Source organism: Ostrinia nubilalis, chromosome 8, assembly GCF_963855985.1.
Source record: "Ostrinia nubilalis chromosome 8, ilOstNubi1.1, whole genome shotgun sequence".
Taxonomy (NCBI): domain Eukaryota; kingdom Metazoa; phylum Arthropoda; class Insecta; order Lepidoptera; family Crambidae; genus Ostrinia; species Ostrinia nubilalis.
The window spans coordinates 597,054-619,053 of NC_087095.1; the positions used below are offsets into that span (position 1 = coordinate 597,054).

The 22,000-nt window shown below is 37.9% G+C and overlaps 1 non-coding gene across 1 annotated transcript; it reads left to right on the top strand.

Moving 5' to 3' along the window:
• The first annotated feature begins 14,463 nt into the window (after positions 1-14,463).
• On the top strand, positions 14,464-14,536 carry Trnar-ccu (transfer RNA arginine (anticodon CCU)). The gene has a single exon. It is a non-coding gene; the product is annotated as a tRNA-Arg (tRNA).
• The last annotated feature ends 7,464 nt before the right edge of the window (positions 14,537-22,000 follow it).

Below are 22,000 nucleotides of genomic sequence, written 5' to 3' on the forward strand. Positions count from 1 at the left end.
TAATAATAAAACGAATTTCGCATCGCAGTCTAAAAACTCGAAACCGACACAGTCGTTTGTTTCTAATACAGCTTCTGGAGTAAAACCCAATCAACATTACTTCCAATCTCAACCGAATTCGCAAGGCTCATACACTCCATCCGCTGTACGCAAGAATTGTCAACTTTGTAAGACGGAACCTGAACATGCCCTGTTCAAATGCAGTTATTTTCGCTCGAAAAATGCGCCAACTCGCTACTCTCTAGTGAAAAAATGTAACTTTTGCCTCAATTGTTTAGGCTTTCATAATGTTAAATATTGCAAATCTCAAAACCGTTGCTCAGTTTGCCAACGTAAACATCACACTCTTATTCATATAGATAATTTTAACGTGAATAGACCTATGACGTCACAACAGCTGACTTGCAGCGCGACGCTTTCGCCGACCGACGCGTCCATGTCCGCGCCCGGTCCGGTCACGCCGCCGTTGCAATCGATGCCAACCAACAATGTGTCTCTCTCTGCAGTCACGCCGTCGATCGCTGATGAATCTAGTACCACGGTCTTATTACCCACCGCGTCAGTGTATACTTATGACAATAATAAGACGTGTCAAAAATTACGCGTGTTTCTAGACACAGGTTCGATGAGCAACTTTATCACAAATAAATGTTGTGCGCGACTGAACTTAAAAGTCAATCCGCTACCTACCACTATTAAGGGCATAGGTCAGTCTGAAAGTGTGTCGCTAGGATATGTATCTTTCACAATTGCCTCACGCTTTGATCCCAGGTGTAAATACACTATTAACGCACGCGTCATTGATACAATAACCGATTATTTACCTAATGTAAAGGTTGACATAACCCAGTTATCGCATTTACAAGGTCTTCCTATGGCTGATGACAGCTTCGATATCCCTGCTGAAATCGATTGTTTGTTAGGCAATGAGATATTCCCGCTTCTTTTAGGTAGTAATAAAATAACTTCACCCCAATCCTCTGTCATCGCCATCGAAACCACGCTCGGATATCTCGCTATGGGACGCGCTCAGTGCTACTCAGCTCATTCACGCAATGATAATAAAGCATTCTTTTGCAATGTAGACTCGCACTCATTAGAATCACTCACGCAACGCTTTTGGGAGCTTGAAAGTGTACCTACTAAGAGACACATCAGCCCTGACGATGATATATGTGAAAACATTTTCCAATCAACTCATTCTCGCGACGACTCTGGGACGTATACCGTTTCTTTGCCATTTAAACTTGACCCATCAGAACTCGGCGATTCTTACTTTACTGCTAGGCGTCGCTTTTATAACTTAGAGAAAAGGTTAGACTCAACTCCGGGCTTACGCACTAACTATAATGAAAATGTTCAAGACTGTATCGATCGCGGTTTTCTGTCAAAAGTCGAAAACGCATCGAATTCAGAGGAAAATACTCCAAATTATTATATACCTCATCATGCAGTATACCGACCAGATAAACTCACTTCAAAAACTCGAGTCGTTTTAGATGCAAGTTGTAAAACAACCTCTGGAAAGTCGTTAAATGATGTTCTTTACACTGGCCCAAACTTACAAAGTAATATTTTTGATCTTTTAATTAACTTACGCATTTTCTCAGTCGCTTTATCTGCTGATATTGAAAAGATGTATTTCTGTGTGAAGCTTGATCAAAATCACCACCCGTTTCAACGCATATTATTTCGATTTGATCCTGAATCACCGATTGATACTTATCAATACAATAGGGTTTCTTTTGGCGTTTCTAGCTCGCCTTACCTCGCTATGCGTGTCGTTCGCCAACTCGCTGAGGACGAGCGCGCGAATTATCCTATCGCCGCGTCTGAAGCTCAATCCTGTATGTATATGGACGATTATGTCTCATCTATGGACGGGTTAGAAAAAGCTGAACAATCTTACCATCAAATGGTTAAGATGTTCATGGCCGGGGGGTTTAAAATGGTTAAGTGGATCTCGAACAACCCTGAGCTTATAAATAAGATTCCCGATTCGCATAAAAATCCACAGCTCGTCGATTTTGACACTGACTCAGAAATTACGACAAAAATCATAGGCATGCAGTGGCAACCTAATGATGACGTTTTTCTTTACAAAATTAACTCTACTAACTCTGACCAATGCACAAAACGCACGATTCTTTCCGCAACCGCTAGATTATTCGACCCTTTGGGTTTGCTAGGCCCTGTGACAGCGTTTCTCAAACTTTTAATTCAAGAATGCTGGCAGCGCGAACTTGAATGGGATCAGCCAGTTCCAGACTCAATAAAAAATAAATGGAATCGGTTTGATAGTGAGATTAACTATTTATCGCAATTAAAAATATCTCGTCATATAGGGATCACCGCGGGTTGTCACGTCACTATCATGGGCTTCGCGGACGCCAGCGAAGTATGCTACGGAGCTGTAGTTTATGTGCGCGTGAGCTCTGATGCAGATTCACCCGGTGAAGTCTTTCTTATCGCATCCAAATCGCGCGTCGCGCCTTTAAAGAAAATATCTCTTGCGCGGCTTGAACTGTGCGCAGCGCTGCTCTTGACAAATCTTTTATTATCGGTTCGCGATAGTATAGAGAATCGTTATCCTGTTAACTCAATTTACGCATTTTCAGACTCGACTGTCACTCTCACGTGGATACATTCTCCCGCGTACAAATTTCACACATTTGTTGCGAATAGAATTACTGAAATTAATTCGAAACTCAACGCAAAAATTTGGCATCATGTTAATGGAAATGAAAATCCTGCAGATGTAATATCGCGACCTGTAACTCCTAAAGCATTATTAAATCAATTAAATTGGTTTCACTCTCCTCAATGGACAGCTCAGCCAATCTCGCAATGGCCTATCGAGCCATTTCAAGTTTCATCTAACAGTGTTCGACTGGAAGAGAAAACTATCGCTCTTGTTTCAGAGACAAGCTCTCAATCAAACTCTCACCCTTTCGATCGATTAATTGATCGCATTTCCACGTACCCAAAATTATTACGCGCTACTGTGTACGTGTTACGCTTCGCTAAAATACTACGTTCAAACAGAGTGGTTACATCCTCTGATTTAGAACTCGCTGAACTCTATTTAGTACGCCATATACAGGCACTATTTTTTACTCAAGATATGCACGCAATTAAAAATAATAAACCCTTTAACAAATCGCTTCTCAAACTTAACCCTTTCATTGACTCTGATAATATACTTCGTGTCGGAGGTCGACTCACTCACTCTCAACTCAACTATGGACAAAAGCATCCAATCATTCTATCGCCTAAACATCGCTTCACTCAACTTTTAGTTGATTACTTTCATGTATGTAATTTACATACTGGTCCTTCACTTCTACTCAGTCTGCTTAGACAGAAATTTTGGATACTTTCCGCACGTAACTTAGTACGTCAAAGAGTGCATCAATGCAATATCTGTTTTCGTTTAAACCCTAAATCTACAAACCCTCTTATGGGCGACTTGCCATCATTTCGCGTTTCAGAAGCTAAAGCCTTTGTTTATACATCGGTCGATTATGCAGGTCCCTTCTTTATTACTCACATTCGCCGCAGAGGTGTTAAAAGCCAGAAGGCTTATATTTGTTTATTTTGCTGTCTTACAACTAAGGCTCTACACATAGAGTTAGTTTCAGACTTAAGCTCTGATCTATTTCTCGCCGCTTTTCGTCGATTCATTTGTAGAAGAGGCCCCGTTTCCATGATATATAGCGACGGAGGTACTAACTTTATTGGCGCTAAACGCAAGCTTGACGAAATTTACGCTCTTTTAGAATCTGACTCTCACAAAAATTATTTAAGTTCACATTTGGCTGAACAACGCATTAAGTTTCTTCATAGTCCACCATATGGTCCGCACTTTAACGGCATCACGGAGATAAATGTTCGTTATGTAAAAACGCATCTTTATAAAGTTATTGGTCTTCAAGTGTTAACATACGAAGAGTTCAACACTGTACTTGTACAAATAGAAGGCTTATTGAATAGTAGACCATTGTGTGTTCTTAGCTCTGACCCATCTGATATATCCGCTCTCACTCCCAATCACTTTCTCAATATAACTCCACTGAAATTCTTACCAGTAGAGGATGTCTCTGATATTTCTGACAATCGGTTAACGCGTTATCAGTTAGTCAATAAATTAGTGCAAAGCTTTTGGCGTCGCTGGAGTCAGGAGTATTTAACTTCTCTACAACGCCGTGAAAAGTGGAATACGGTGACCAAACCGATAGATGTGGGCTCTGTTGTTGTTATAAAAGATGACAATGCGCATCCTCTTTGTTGGCCATTGGGTGTGGTTATGGAAGTATATCCCGGAAAGGACAAAATCATTCGCACCTTAAAGATTCGCACTGCAACCGGTACTTATGTTCGGCCTGTAGTTAGAGTTTGTCCTCTTCCTTTACAGTAACTCAAATAATGCTTTTAACTTTAATTTTTCTTTAACTTCAATTTAACTCAACTTTAACTTTAATTTAACTCAACTTTAACGCTCATTTAACTCAAATTTAACTCGTTTAGTTCTCTCTAACGCATGCTTTTTTGCGTTTTTAACTTTATTTTTTTTTACAAACGCTACTCAATCTAGAGGAAGACCTCTAGGCCGGGGGAGTTGTACGCGCCAGCATTAAAACCTCATGCAATTCAAACTCATGTCACACTATTCTATCACTCATTCTGACAGTCCTTTTCCTATCCTCTCCCTCCCACCTTCAGTCTCGCTCTCGCATCGCAACGCGCCGCTTCGCCTACCTATCTGGGCGTTAATACTAAATAAGTATCGAAAATAAACCAATTCAAATAAACACAAATCGCGCGCTAAACTCATCTCAATAAAAATTCAAGTGTTTGTGAAAGTGAAAGAAGAACCAAGCTTGGACCGTCCTGTGGAGTCTGCTCAATCGAAGGTATCCCATCCCGTTCCTATCCCAATCTCCTACACGCAGTAAACAATTATCTCCCTTTGATGTCGGGACAAAACTAGTTTTGTCATCTAGTGAGGATGATAGTCGTTCGAGCTGATTAAATAATCAAAGACATTCTCTTCTCAACCTGAATTAGGTGGGTAAAAAAAAAAATAGATTGGCATAATTCTACTTCTGTCGTGTGGGTAGTGGGGCAACTGAGGTTACGCACAAGGCCATCATCGGTGTATATGTTACGGTTAATGTGATAAATTGAAAATTATTAATAATAACCGGTTATTATGAATAATTACCGACAGTCGCGGTAAAAGTGATAAATTAATCACATTTAACAGTGATTATTTAATAATTCAACCTTGGTACTGACAAATTTCATAAAAGAGAACAACATCTTGTGTACGTGCTCGTGTACAGCCAAACTTTTGAACGTTTTGATATCATATATTAATATAATTTGACATAATGAGTTTGGAATGTTTCATGCATAATATTACTTTTCCATGATGCCTATAACATAATGTTTTGATTTAAAGTGAAAAATAGGTTAAGGTGCGGCGGGGGTGGCCCTTGGGCCACCCCTAAGCCGCCTATTTAATTTTATACACACATAAATGACCTTATATTAATCACACTTACCAAATCATGCGGTAATCTATACTTATAATAAATCTGTAGAGAGGTCAATACTGTACATGAAATACATTTTCAAAATAACTATCAGGGGGTGATTAGTGATCGATACTGATGCCAAAAATGCAATCAGTAAAATTTTTGTCTGTCTGTCTGTCTGTCTGTCTGTATGTTCCTTATAGAAACAAAAACTACTGGACTGATTTTAACGAAACTTGGTACAATTATTCTTCATACTCCTGGGCAGGTTATAGGATACTTAGGAATTCCCACGGGAACGGGAATCAGCGGGAAAATCCTTTTGTATGAAAAATCTAAACCGCTTAAGTTAGACGGTTGAATTTTGGCATGCAGGTACCTTAGTAAACTTAAAGCTTAGTTACAACAGGATATTGCAAAATTCCCACGGGAACGGGAGTTAGCGGGAAAAAACATTTGTATGAAAAAATCTGAACCGCGTAAGATAGATGAAGGGGGAGTAAAACGAGATCCACGCGTACGAAGTCGCGGGCGGCCGCTAGTTATTCATAATAACCGGCGATTATTCATAATTTTCACATTTATCACTTTGACCGTAACATATAGGTACGCGGAGTCACATTAATTCTTTTTGAACAACTAGGTTGACTGCAATGACATTTCCAACTGATTTTGGTACACATTAATGTTTCCTACCTGACCCACCAAGTTAATACATAGTTTCACTTTGTTACTACTAGTAGGACACTATTTTAAAGCAATATTTTTTTTTTACAAATAGGTAGGTATTATTTTAGCACAACGATGCCATACAACAAAATCAAGCAGACCGTTAAGCACATATTTTATATGTATAATTATCACTCAACGCTATTTTCTCTTTAATAACCGTAGAACGAGTCAATAACATTCCAAATGTTTGTCTTTAAGCTCTAACATCAGCGCGATCGTGCCCAATAGCCCAAGGTTCGTTTCCCGGGTCATAATTTTCTTTTAGAGGTGATTTGCGTTACGTGGACTACCAATCTAACAATAAGAAAGACGAAATCATAGAGGCTTAAAGCTGTAAATGTGGAATTTCGTAATAAAAGAAAAAATCTAAATATTAGGATACGTCCGAAAAATGCACGTCTTATCTGTTATTATTACCAAAGTAATAACCCTCCTTTTGGCACAGCCGGGTAAATTTGCCATGTCCCTACCCTAGGATACCCAGTGCATTACTTACTTATGCTTTATCTAAGCTTTTTGCGTTTACTCTGCTAAATGCAATTCCTGAAGGATTAGTGAAATATTTCAGTGAAATAACAATAACATCTTAACTTTTTACTGCTGCTTTATTAGCGACTATGTTAGCTTAGTAGTTAAAATCTCTACATAACTTTCTATTCTATTTTACATTTATTTTTTCGTCAAAACTTCGAAGTACGTGAATGTAACAGGAGCTTACACATTTATATTAAAATTATGGCAGGTCGAGAAAATAGTTGAAAAAACAAAAATTCTACGACAGTAAATCAATTTTATTGGACCTAATAAAATCATAAAATTCTCTTGTCACTGAAGTAAATAAACAATATTTAAATATTGGAGCTCTTTACATTTGTTTTTTTAAGCTTGCCTGATGGAGCACAGACAATATTAATCATTTTTAGGTGTGCGAACGCGCCATTTTATAAAAAATATTTTTGAATTTCGAATGATAAAAGTGTCTTCATTTCATAATATTTTGGAGTCGCAAAGCCGTCGCCCGCGGTTCGCGGATAAAATCATTATTATTATTTATAGAGGTCCCGATCAAACTGATCTTGCCTCGTTTAGATGTCACCAAGGTGCGTATCGGCATATTCTTGTAATAAACCGGGGAAATAACGAGGTGGGCATGCCCTGGTTTATTTTGAACTGGCGCGTTTAGACCGTACGATTTTTAAGTTTTTCTTTAAATGCCATAATTTAGCAATAGTTTAATTACGATTTAAGACACCTTTGAATCTTAATTTATGAAATTGTGAATACGAATTTTAGTATAATTCTAGGTTATACACTTTAGCATAATATCTACGACACTTCGTTAGTAAGTAGCATGTGCTTCATGATTACTATAGAAAAAAAAAATACGACAACGTCTCAAGCTAAACATTAGGATCTTAGGTAGGTACTTACATTCTTGTAATACGAAGAAAATGAGAATGAATTATCTTAAGATTAAAAGGAAATGCTCGATCGATAATACGCTATCGAATCTTTCATAAAGCTTTTAGTTTATAAATAGGTACGACTTAGTCGCATCGTGAGGTGTAACGCGCTATAATTTCATACGAAGCGGAAGTGTTGGGTATCAAAGTTACCTGCGTATATTACGCGTTAAAATAGACACGTCTATTTCGGACGAGACACGTCCTCAATGTCGAGAGAACGGCAAAGCGTGAGTTGCATTGCAGCATTAAGGTACTAATTAGGCAAAAAATGTTGGTGAGTTTCATAAAAAAGGGAGAAATGATAGTTTTTTACGATTGGACGTCTAACAGCATCTGATAAATTCTACTGCCACTGCTATGTACTCTATGTACAGAGACGGACCGAGAGAAAAGATGATCCATCTAAATGGAAACAGACCCAAGCTGAATATCTACAAGAAATAACAAGAAGCAGGCTAAAAGGAAGCAAAGAAACATAATCAACTAAATTGTAAAGTGTGTAACGTCTTAACTTATCTTTAACCCTCTATCAAAGAGGCTCTTTTTAGTAAAACCATAAACGTTTTCCAAACACTCAAACACAGCAGAACTAACGAAAGGCAAAACGACAGCCTTTTCCAAATAGAGCCCCAAAAAGTTAGACAAACTACACCGTGACAAATCACCCTTGGCGAGTGACCGCGCACACCTGAACCGAGTCTGTCGCCGTCACTTCAACGAGCGTGTTATTAAAAATCCACCCAGTTTAGACATGACAAATAAAGGGTATGCCCCAAAACTGTACAGGATTTTAGGTCATATAATAATAGGCATTAGGTTTAAACTCAGTTATGGTGGAATTGGATAGAGTCGCGTACATGTTTTGGCGAAGTGCAAGTAAAAATTGTACGAAGATTAAAAAAGTTAAGTCTGTTTCAAACGAATTGTACAGCGAGTTGAAACGTACTCTTATGTAGTTACATTTTCTCCTGAAAAATTCTATACATATTTTCACATTAATACGAGTATTGCCTCGCTAATCTATTCTATACCGAACGCGGACACGATGTCAACGATGTAGACAAACAGCTGTCCGCATACCTGGACGCCATATTGTTTCAAAGAAAGAAATATATTTTTAATCTGTGAGCTTGTGCCTTTCGCGCTTTATTTTTGTCATGTGAGACTTATTGGGGATTAAAGAAAAACTTTTTTAGTTGTAGTATTTAGATTTACAGTGAATAACTAATTTAGAGTAGCGTTTTCTAACAAGTTTACATTTTGAATAAATGAATTAGGTAAAGTACAATACAGCAATGTAATGTGAATCATAAAAAATACTGATTGGCGGAGTTATCGCGTAACAAACATAGAAAAAAAAAACATACGGGTCGAATTGAGAACCTCCTCCTTTTTTTGAAGTCGGTTGATAAGTTACTTGTAATCTTCTTACTTGTTTAGTCAAAAAATCCTAAATAAAGTTAATGCAGTTAATTAATTTCAAGGTTAGGTTAAGCAGTATTCGAGTACTTCTATTCGTCTAGTGATAAAATGGAAGAAACATAATAATGTCGGCTGGATTTCGTAGTTAGAAAGAAATAAAGGTAATATCAAAAATTTTGACATCGGAATTCCTTTAAAGCAATTTCAATTAGATAGTTCGGATATCACAGGAAGACTGGCTTTGTTCTATCCAGTGAAATGGGACACACGTCGTTTTACGACTTATATTTTACGTCTCCGTTAAAAACGGGCAGTTTAATGAGCCCCATTCGTTATTTTGACTGATCCACCTTTGTGAGATTCACTTATATTTTTCTGGCAATATAAATTTGCTCGCTCTTTGTCTGTGATGTAGAGAAGCGTTGTCACAATATATTTTGTTGTATTATTTATTGAAGCTTCTTTGGAATAGATGTACAAACTTATAAAAAATATTATTAACGTTGATCAAGAAACGGAAACCACATAACAATTTTGGAGGTATTTTCACGTTTATAGAGAGACAATCAATCCTCTAGCTTCCTTAGCTTACAATAATATTCAAGTAGGTAAATCTAGCTAGTCTTCTGTTATAAAGGGGTTATACAGGTCACGGTTTTAAGTTTAGCTTTATTAGGAGCTGTTTAGGTTGAAATGCATAACTTCATATTCTGTCATACGGCATAATTATTGTTGTTGGGCTCAGCCGCGGACATTGAAACTGTGTTTGTTCTGCAGAAGAGAGCAGTGCGGGCTATTTATAACCTTGGACCCCGATTTTCCTTGAAAGATTTTTTTAAGGAAATTAACATACTGACAGTAGCTTCACAGTTCATTTATGAAAACCTTTTATATGTTCGCCTTTTAAATGTTTGGGATGCGTTACTGCCTAGCTCGCATAAATATTTATAACTTTGTACATTTTAAAGCCTGTAAACCTTGAAAAAGAGGCTGACAATAGTGATTGAGTTTCTTGCGCTGCTTCTTCTCAGCACTGGCCCATTTGTTGTCCTGAAGCAGTGGTAGGGTTAATACTGGGACGTGTAAAAGTGCTTTTTAAGCCTATTTACAGAAATAAATGAGTTTTATGAGTTTTTATGAGTTTTTATTCAAAGCTCACAACTTAGATGTCACTGCAAGTACAATTATTCATTTTGAAGTAAACCAAAATAAAGAGTACACGTCATTAACGCACGCAGATGTCATCCTCACGTGACCGGATATGACATCAGCGCCCTCCCAGAGGTTGCGAGCCTCCGTTTCCTCCGGGTAACGGGCACTTGAGTAACCTCTTTGGTAATGGTGCCGTGGTTATGGCATGCGTGTTTATGGGGTACGGTTGTGGAAGGTTACGCATTTTTGTCACGACAAACAGTAGACAAGTAATTGCAGGTACCATTCTTGCAGGGGTCTTAGATCTTACAACGTTTATTTATCTATTTAAAGGCATGATTCTGAAACCATAACTATAACCCCCTTATTAATAAAATGTTACACCTAGGATGAACCCTGGATTAAAATGACATTTCCATACTAAATGACAATTTAAGCCAGAGTTCAACTAGGGTGTAACTTTTATTAATAAGCGGGTAAAGGTATAATCCTAAAACGATAAGTATTTGACGGTATTATGATCTTTTTCTAAAGTAATTATTTCATGTAAGTGGTAAGTATGGTTCATATTCATATCTCTATGATTGGATTGCGAATAATCGGACTTCTTAAATACTAGCAGCAACTAATAAAACTGTAATGTGTATAATGTAAAAATAAAACATTATACACATAAAGCAGACGACTTCTAAAGGAACATTCAAAAAACTATTGAGTCCGTTTTCTTACCTTTCGATGTTAAATAAGAAACATTTTTAACTCTAATTACCACGTGGCTTGCACACTTAACATTCATAATAAAAATAGCGCCCGGCATACGCCGTACATTACGCATAATTTGAACCAATAACATCCCACCTCGAATTCGCGTTCGCGAATTCGCGAATTGATTTATTGGCGTTATTAAATAACCGCCAATAAATCATTAGTGAGTATTCAATTAACGAATCTTTGTTCTTACCTTCATCTGTAACCGCGCAAGCGCATCCTTCCTGACGTTTTGTAACCGTCTAGAGCTCCAGACTATTATTGTTAATAATAGCAAAGCTATTTCGGATTCGATATGCGAGTACCTCCAACCGCGTATTAATTGTTGTCTTAGTACATGTGTTCAAATTAATAACTATTTTATGAGGGTATTAAGCATAAAAATAGATGCGGTGTGCGCGCGAATTCGAGGTGGGATGTTATTGGTTCAAATTATGCGTAATGTCTAACCTGTACTATTACTTATTCTGTGGTAATGTACGGCGTATGCCGGGCGCTATTTTTATTATGAATGTTAAGTGTGCAAGCCACGTGGTAATTAGAGTTAAAAATGTTTCTTATTTAACATCGAAAGGTAAGAAAACGGACTCAATTGTTTTTTGAATGTTCCTTTAGAAGTCGTCTGCTTTATGTGTATAATGTTTTATTTTTACATTATACACATTACAGTTTTATTAGTTGCTGCTAGATATTGTACTAGCTTTTTCCCGCGACTTCACCCGCGTGAAATTTAGTTTGTCACAGATCGTCATAAATTATAGCTTATACCTATGTTATTCTGGGTTATAAAGAATACCTAATACTGTAAAGTTTCATCAAAATCCGTTCAGTAGTTTTTGCGTGAAAGAGTAACAAACATCCAGACATTCCACACAAACTTTTGCATTTTTAGTAAGATTACGGGATAGTTTCCTATATTAAATGCGGTAACAACTTGTTAGTACCTGAATAGTTACAATGGAAATTGTATAGCAAAAGAATCATAGCATATCAATTTGCGTGTTACACATATTATATTTACTAACTTCTGCCCACGGATTCGACTGCGTGGGTGTCGATAAATTATACTCTAGTTTGCTATTGATGGTTTTATTATCCATAAAGGTGAATCAGCTTAAACCCATTGGTGTTTGAAGGGTATATCAGGTTATTTATTTGAGTATTTTTATGACGATAGAATACTAAAATAAATGGTTGACCAGAAGAAAATAACTGATTATAGACGACTAATTTAATACAAAAAAGTTGAAAATCAAGACTCCAAGATGATTTACTGAAACTTTTTTAAGATTTTTTTCCATAAAATCTAGATTAATCTAGATCAAACTATTCCTGACAGGAATCTTCGGTCAGCGGCGCTGATCGATCACCCATCCTAATTAGCCCTTACTATGCTCAGGCGCACAAATGGCGCTCGCGTCCCGGGAACTTATTACCCCGCTACTGGGAACCCGCGGTTCGTTTCCCACCTCAGTCGGTCAAATCACCGGTGGTCGGTTCCAGATATTATTAATACATGACGGGACTTCGTTCGTTTCAGAATTTAGCCTAAGGCCGTTGCTGGACAAACGGATTTCCACAGCGACCGGTCCTGTTCCTAGTTCGTTCGATGCATGTTTCACTGCTGGACAAAGGACTCCCCCAGGATTTCCACAAAGTCCGGACCTGCACCGCCCGCATCCAGGCACCTCATGCGACCTTCACCAGATCGTCGGTCCACCTAGTAGGAAGACTGCCCACACTACGTCTTCCGGCTCGTGGTCGCCACTCGAGAACTTTTCTGCCCCAGAAGCTATATCAGCTCTGCGAGCTATGTGCCCTGCCCACTGCTTCTAGTAAAACAGGACCAATCCACATTTTCTTTTCCGCCGTGTCTAAGTAGTCTGGTCAAAATTGAATAAAGATCTTTGATTTGACTAAAACCAGTGAAGAATAATACATAAGTAGGTATGAATTGTTAGTCGGAATTTAATTAGAGCCTGAGCCAGATTTAATTAGAGGACAATCGATGACAAAGCTAGCTAATTACCCATAAAATATCGGCTTTACGAGTATTGTAGAGCAAATTGATCTAATTTAGCTGTCTGAATTATGTTTATTATTCATCTGAACATCAATTGTATGGTCATTATTTCAATATTTATTAAAATGATTAAGATTTAACTCACTGCATTTGGCTAGCTCATAGAATAGTTCCTCATAGTCATTTCACTGCTAGACTTAACGATCCAAAAGGTGCCAAAGCGTAATATTTTCTATTTTTTTTTTCATTCAGTCACTGCTGGTAGTATTCTTGAAAAAGCGATGAAAGCTAACGGTACTGATCAGTCAAAACTTTATAATTAATCTTAAGTTTAAGATGCATCTGTTCTATAGTTTTACATGTGGACTTTTCCCATACAGTTTTAATTTTAACCGAGCGTTCAACCAAAATGGCGGGTCCAATTCATTAAAAACCCTCTCAAAGCTCTCGGTAGACAGTCGTCATCCCATTAACATACAAACGCACGCCACTTGGGGCGGTAGGTGAATAAAAACGCAATCGGTACGCGATTAACTGGCCGAGGTAGGGTGGACACACGTTGTTAAAATGTAGGAAAGTTCTCTACATTCAATATAGACTTAGGTTGGTGGAATAGTTAAAAAGACGTACCTACTTAATCACACAATTATTTCTTATTCGTTTATTTAGCAAAGTCTATACAGAATACAATGTCCATTTTTTAAACCCAACAAATACCCGCACTCTTAATTCTTTTTCTTTATTTTCCTCCCATGTCTCAATAATTTTAATAAACTTTTAGATGTCAATTTTAATCCTAATGTTTTACTTTGGCTAGATCTTGTCTCAAAGTAAGTCTGTAATAATTCCTGTTTTATACCGTAAAAGTGGCCACCCTATCTTCATCCCCAAGACGCAGGGCAGATCCCCCCACGAGAATGATTGACACGTGTTTACCTTGTCCCTGCGATGGGAATGATGAGATTCACTCATTCGCTTGCCCTTTTTCTGCTTCACCATAATTTATTTGCTAAGCTTGATTACTTTGGCTTAGTTACTCGTGTTCTTGTTATAAATTTACATATACGAATAGAATTAAGTTATAAAAGACACGTTGGTTTTAAGAGCAAAGTATACATGACGATATTCAAGTAATTATTGTATTGAAAAATATTTTATTTATTTTTGCCTTTACAGCTTGTTTTAAAAATTTAGTTAGGCAGTCTCAGAAGCTTCTTATGACATGACATAACGAAGGACTAACAAACATAGTGATGCTTATCCTCGATCCTCTTTGGACTCACAAAGTGAACTCACGTAGAGTTTTTTATGAAAAATATCATGTAGCCACTAACTGATAATTTCACCCCGACTTCACGTAGCCCCTGTGGCCTAATGGATAAGGCATCGGCCTCCTAAGCCGGGGATTGTGGGTTCGAGTCCCACCAGGGGTACACAATCCATTTTTTTAACATCGAGAAATATTTAAATTTTTACGAAAATGGTTAAAAAAATACACCATACTTATTTTTTTTTGTTTATCTACCTACCTATTCATTTATTTACTAAAAGTGCATCATCATAAAGGATGGTCAGATTTGTTTTAATAGTGTTCTTAACAATGAAACAGGAGGTTTTTTAAACACAAATATTTTTCAACATAATTTTATTCAATATTTTTTTCATATCGAGATGCATTTTTAAATCATCACGCCTTTAGATCATACATACTTAAAAAGTAAGATAAAAAAGTATTGGCAAAATTATCTCGTATGCAACATAAACTACCTGCATACTACAATTTCCTGATTGGCCGGCCCGAAGACACCTGTGTTACCTTATCGGGCGGCCAATCAACGCGCGGCACACCTGTAAGGCCGGGCGGGGCGAGGACAGGTGCAACAGGGACCCCGCCTTTGGAACTCAGGTGTGAGGTGTGATATTCCGTCTTTAGATATAAACTGATATAATTTTTCGAAGAAGATATGGAAAGAGATGGGCAATTAATTCTAAGTTCGTAGCTTTTAGGGACTTTACAGAAAGCTTATTATTTTTGATCACTTACATTTCGTAATCGATGCGTTAATTGTAAGGTTTTAAAGATGGAGAATAAATTTTTTGAACACACAAACCCGTAGACCGTAGTCACGAATCACGATAACATAATTTATGAAAACCTTTGATTTTCATCTTGACATAATTTCGCCCCACTTAAAAGTTGAATAAAGAACAATAAAAAGCTTGCCACGAAAATTGGAGTTGCATTGGACACAAGTCTCCTCACCAAACCCCTTCGTAAATGTTCAAGTAATAATTTGCGAATCCCTGGGATAGTCTTAACGAAACTCAATTTAATATAACTTTAGTATTTCTATACATTTTCAAAACCTATATTCAAAAACATCATCGCTACTTATAGCTTGGATGTTATGAAAAAAGCCCAAAATATGTCAATCAGTGCGGACACTCAAAAACACCTGTCTCCAATGTTGCCAACGTGCGGGTATCAGCTAATTAGTGCGGCGTTATCTGTCCGTATTACACGGTGTTTTACTCCGCCAGTTTGGCGGAAATCCGGCAAGTGATGAAGTGCGGACGGCTCACCTGGATGCTGGTCATTAGGGGCTAGGGATGCGATGGCGTCGGCGGGGTATCGATAAAATTGACAATACTCTTTGACTGTCGTCAATAGCTATGGCGTTTTCGTCGTATTTTTAAATTCCTCACATTAGCCGATTTTAAATAACAAGAGCACAAAAAATTTACAAAATAAATATTGCCCTTAAAGGAACGCAAGCATGGTTTATCCTGGTAATAATTATCCTGGTAAATATTATCATCCTAATTTTGTAAAATGGGTTGATAGTTTCAAAGATAATTCAGATCGTGGACCTTTTTGTTGCTGAAATTATAGTATGTATCATAAATCTAAATGGCATAGTTTTAAATGTTAATACAAATTCATTGTACCAATAGATGTCAACTGTCACTTTCTATGAATTAATTTACTTGGTAAATCTACTAGACGTATCTGCCATTCATACTTCGGTTATAAATTAATCAGTCACTTACCTAGCTAATTGATGTCACAGCATAGGTAGTTAACGACCAATATATCGCTCACCTTAACAGATAAACTATTTTAGTCTCAACATTGTGCCATAGAGCCGTCATCGTCAACGCAGACAATGATTGATGTGAATAGTTGATGCATATCGATAAAAATAATTGTAATTCGGACATCACTATTTAGCCGGCGCCAGAGTTGCCAAAATAAACGTTAGCAAAGTGGCAAAGTGACAACTTTTGAATAGTTTGGCCTGACTGAGTTTTGTCGACATTTTTAGACTTGGCATTTGTGAGGTAACTGCGCATGTCATGGTAACAGCTCAGTAATTACTGCTGGTCTAGATTTATTTTTGACTGTTTTTTTCTGATGATAGCGAAATGTTTGAACCTACATTTTAAACGACATGCGTTAGCGAAAAACATTTTAGTTTCGTAGGTGATGATATGTGACTGAAATCAAAGAATTGGCTTTTCGGAAAAGAATACAAAATGTTGCTTTTATCTTAACGTCAGGATTAGTTCAAATGAAGCAAACGTAGGTTATAATGATCTCGGCTGTAGAGACGTTCTAGGCATACCTACATACATGGTGCTGTTAAACCTTGATGTCTCTTTTTATACTACAAACTAAGCGGCCACCCGGGACTTCGTACGCGTGGATCCTGTTTTACCCCCTTAGGGGTGGAGTTTCGTAAAATCCTTTCTTAGCGGATGCCTATGTCATAACATCTATCACCTTTGAGTTACATGTATTTAGATTATACTTATATGTAAATATAATCGTGTCCAGCTTTAAAAATAAATAATCATTAAACGCCAACACACGAAGAGTGCGTCTCTAATTGCCGGCTCCCCTCGCCATAACCTGGCTATCGGATTGCAATTTGCCGTCTGAATTGGAAGCGCGGATAAAAAATATAACGCCCCTGGGGCTTGTGCTACAAACCCTATGTTAAGGGAAATACAGACGATACAAAATGACACAGAATGATTTAGAAAAGGAAAATACAGGAAATTCTGAACTACAAAGAAGTAGTACCTACTCTGTTGTAGGTTTGTATTGAGATTCGCCTAGTCTAGATCTTGCCCGCGGCTTTACCTCCGTGATATTACAGTTACATACATACACACCACACCCATGTACACTTACCTCACATTTACATACATATTTTATACTCGCATCACACCCATACTCACATACTCAACATTTACAAACATATACTCATATCACACCTAAGCACACTTACCTCACATTTACATGCATACACATCACACCCATGCACACTTACCTTAATTATAACCTTGTGTACTTAACAATGTTATTACTACTAGCAAATCTATCACGTAAATCTAATTTGTAACTAAGGTGGAAGAGCGAGGTACTCCCAACACAAGTATCTTACGATTACTTTCTGGGAGACCCCGGTAACTTTATTGTAAATGATTTACAGAAATAAACAATTTTTAATTTAATTTAATTTAATATTTGGCCTGTCACAGAAGGACTTTATCGTGAGCTAGTAGCTATAACTATTTTTCAAATATTGGGACAAAACTTCCATCTACTTTCCTGGCTCTTAAAATATCGCTATTCTAAATTTGATCTACAAACGAACCGTGGTTTAAGCGTTTCTTTAAAAAATAACCTACCGGAATTAAAAAGAACCTAGCCTTAACCAAAAAGTTAAATTTGGTCGCAGCAGCCATGGGGCCAAGGTGCGCTATCTCCCACGTGCCGCGTAAACGTAAATTGATCCTTTTGTAACTTCGTTGTTAAAACAATTGGAGTAACATAACCTTTGCATTCTTGTAACGTAGGTGAGACAGGTAAAAATTTAGTTACCTGTGATATTATTTACTTTTTCAAACTTAGATTTCTTCTATCTCACCCGCAAGTTTCATCAGTTACTCCGTGACCATGGCGCTTGCAACAGTGCCAAAATTCTCATCGGAAACTCAAAATAAGGTAGCAAATGTAGCAATCCCGTAAAAAAAAAATTAGATTTCTAGATTTACAAAGACCCTCCTCAAGGATTTTACAATGATCGATCCTACGCTGCTCGTGCCTTCCGCTAGCTTTATCAGATCATACTGTGCTTATAAATAAGTTTATCACAAAACCTAATAACATAGAATGGAAGCTAAACAGTGCTACGCTGCTTTTTCGCAATAAAAAATATGTTAAGTATGCTTTCATTCAGAGTGATGATTGTGACTGCATCTGTAGATATCTAATCGAAGTAGACAAGTTTTTTGGCTGTCTTATAATATTTACATAAGAACCGTCACCCAAACTATCCCAGATGCTCCAAATCGTAAAATCATTTCGTTGCTACGAGCTTTATTATCTAAACAAGCCAATATCTTAGAGAATATGTAGGACACGATCGTTGACAAATTCCTCAGTAGCTACAATAAAAGATTTAAAAGCAAAAAACAGTGGAATGCAATCAACATTGTCAGACAATGGACACGTGCATAGCATCCCGGAGACGGGAACGGCATTCCTAAGGTGAGCACACATTGCTAGAGCCACCAACCTGGGCTGCTGCCAGCCTGTTAGAACAGGCGATAGCGATTGGGTAGAGAGGACCTGCCCCTCAAGATCACTACGATGCAGATATTACAATTAAATCTAAGTATAGTTTGTTTAAAGCAAAGACAAACCAATTCATCTTAAATTTAATTGAAAATTGGAACTCAAAGCTACAAAAGATCGAATTGTTTTTACGTCCACTTTGAGCATCTTCTTTAAAACTGCCTAGAACCTAAGATAGGATCATATACGTCAGCTTCAATAGAGAAAATACATAATTGCATGTGAAAAGTGTAAGATTACTTCTTTAGACATTGTGACCGCATCGCGACGTCTAATTTAAATAAAGTAAATCAACTTTACTTATTGAATAGAATTCGATTACGAATGTTGCGTTGTCTAGAAGTTGTGTAGCCTTAGCCTAAGGTTGTCGCGAAAAAACCGAATAAATCGTCATGTGAGCCGAACAGCTGTTGTCTCAGCGCAGATTACCTGTGAAATATCGTTATTTCAAACTGAAAATCAGACGAGAGTGAATTTTAATTCTGTCAGGGTTCAGTATAATTGTTAATATTTTTTATTTGAATTTTGACTTTCTGAATTTTGTGTTACCTACTCAAATCGTAATGAGTTATGCAGAATTAAAAACTAATATGAAAAGTATTTTAGCAATTCTGCGAGCTATGTCGGTTACTTTGGTTCTCCTGCGGATCTCCTCATTTCTGATTCGATCACGCAGGGAAGCTCCGAGCATAGCCCGCTCCATCGCCCTTTGGGTGACCTCGAGCCTTCTTATGAGGCCCATAGTAAGCGACCACGTCTCAGATCCGTATACCATCACTGGCAACACGCATTGGTCAAATACTTTCGACTTAAGACACTGCGGTATTTCGGACGTGAGTATATGGCGAAGCTTCCCGAACGCTGCCCATCCGAGTTGGATTCGACGATTGACCTCTTTCTCGATAACACATAGCTCGCAGAATTGCTAAAATCAAGTGGCAGTGGGCGGGGCACATAGCTCGTAGAGACAATGGCCGTTGGGGCAGGAAAGTTCTCGAGTGGCGACCACGGGCTGGAAGACGTAGCGTGGGCAGGCCTCCTACTAGGTGGACCGACAATCTGGTAAAGGTCGCGGGAAGAGCCTGGATGCGGGCAGCGCAGGACCGTTCATTGTGGAAAACCTTGGGGGAGGCCTTTGTCCAGCAGTGGACGTCATTTGGCTGAAAAGAAGAAGAAGATGAAAAGTATCCTTAGCATCTTTGGTAAGAACCAATATTATGTTTGTACCTTCATCATCATCATCATCATTTCAGCCATAGGACGCCCACTGCTGAACATAGGCCTCCCCTAATGCTTTCCACGTTGATCGATTGGTAGCGGCCTGCGTCCAGCGCTTCCTTGCTACCTTTACGATGTCGTCGGTCCAATTTGTTGTTATATTATATTATTAGATGTTTGTACCTTATTTGAATTAAATACAATGTAGGTAGTAGGTAGCTAGTGGTTGAAATCGCAAAATTGTAAAATGTTATAAAAAAATTGAGAAAAATTATTGTTATCCTTGGATTCCGGATTTGCAGGTTTATAAGATGAACATCACATCACTGTCAGATTTAACTAGGTATCTTTCAATTGACTTCGCAAGGTTTTTCAATCGCTGCGCGGAACTCTAAAAACACGGCGCGTGCCAAAAAATGTTGGCAAGCACCTCGAAAGGTGTTTATACTGCGCCTGCGCGACAACATAGTGCGTCAAGCTAATCTGTCCTAGAGCAATAACTATAGATTAACCGAAAAAACCGCAGCCGAACATAACTCCTTTTAATGGCCTTTTAAAACATCGTGTTTTGAGCTAATTTGCTTCATTGCTATATTACGCGTGTAAACCAATAATTTAATCTGTTTCCACTTTAAATTAAGATATCATGATATTTCGTATATTATGTCCGGTCCACCTGTCGGTCATGGGTGATAATAAATAATTGAAATGGGTGTAAAACGTCACATTAAATAAAAAGTTATCATTCAATCTTCACGAACATTAAAAATGATCTTAAAATCTCAGCCTTCTAATTCTTGTATAGAACAGAAGCATGAGCTTATGGGTCCCCATAGTGGTCGATCATCAAATTCGGAAGGAAACACCGCCAGCGGTGATGTCAGGTACATTCCAACTCGTAATTACATTTACTTATTAACAAACATGAGCATAATATGGATTGGGCACTCTACAGGTCTGTTTCTTAACTGGAACTGTCGATCTTAATAACAAGCGATCATTCCGAAATGTCAGTTCTTCAGAGGTTATAATGTGTTATCTCAAGGTATTCAAATCCAAATTAAATACGTCGTATTTTTTATTTGAAATACTAACAAAATGAATTTACACGTCTGTTTGGAACATTGGCGTAGATAAATGTTAGTAGCAAAAATCAAACACAAATCCAGACCAGAAATCTAAAAAGCTCAGTTTCATATTTCACATCTCAAAATCACGGCATATTTCACGAACACTCTCCTGAAATAACACCACCAACATTCGCATCAAAAACAAAAGTACAATGGCGGCCCCTTTTAATTTAACGTTTCCCCAGGTGCAGTCCGAGAGGTGTCGCCGCAATCAGCGGCGGCGGGTGACAGGTGACAGTTGACACCTGACAGTTGACAGTCGTGACAGATTGAGGCGCCCGCGCTCTTTTGTTTCCGCGCACCTATTTTTTCTTTGTCTATTTTAATGATTAATCTCGGGGAAATGCCGAGCTTTATGCGTTTTAAGATGAAACAGCGTGACTCAGTTTGTTTTAATCTGAATGTAATAGTTTATTTGAATAATGTTAGCGATTTTTACATTCTCCGGCAACATCATGATGTTTTAGATGACTGACAATAATTTAAATTGGGACAGAATAGTACCTGAATATCCTAAAAGCAGATCTGCCTTCCTTACACCTGTTGCAATTGCACCAGGATGCATTTAATTCTGTTCGTCGTGGTCATGGTGTACTTTGATCCATTGTCTCGTATTACAAAATGCCGATCACTAAAATTATATTTTAGTCAAAGTAACCGTGGAAAAGCTGTTATTATAATTTACTGAAAATGCTCCGGTTTTAATTTTCCAGTGACAGTGGACAAAGTGACGTATCAGTGCTAATTACAGAGTAATTTGCTGGTTTGTCGACACGGCGCCGCTCATTATAACAGCCCTTCATTGGGGCTCGTTCATATTGCGATACCTATTGATGTTTTTTACACAGTTAGGTTTTATGTAGCCTCAAAATGACTTCAAAACGGTTCTCGTAGTACGGTGC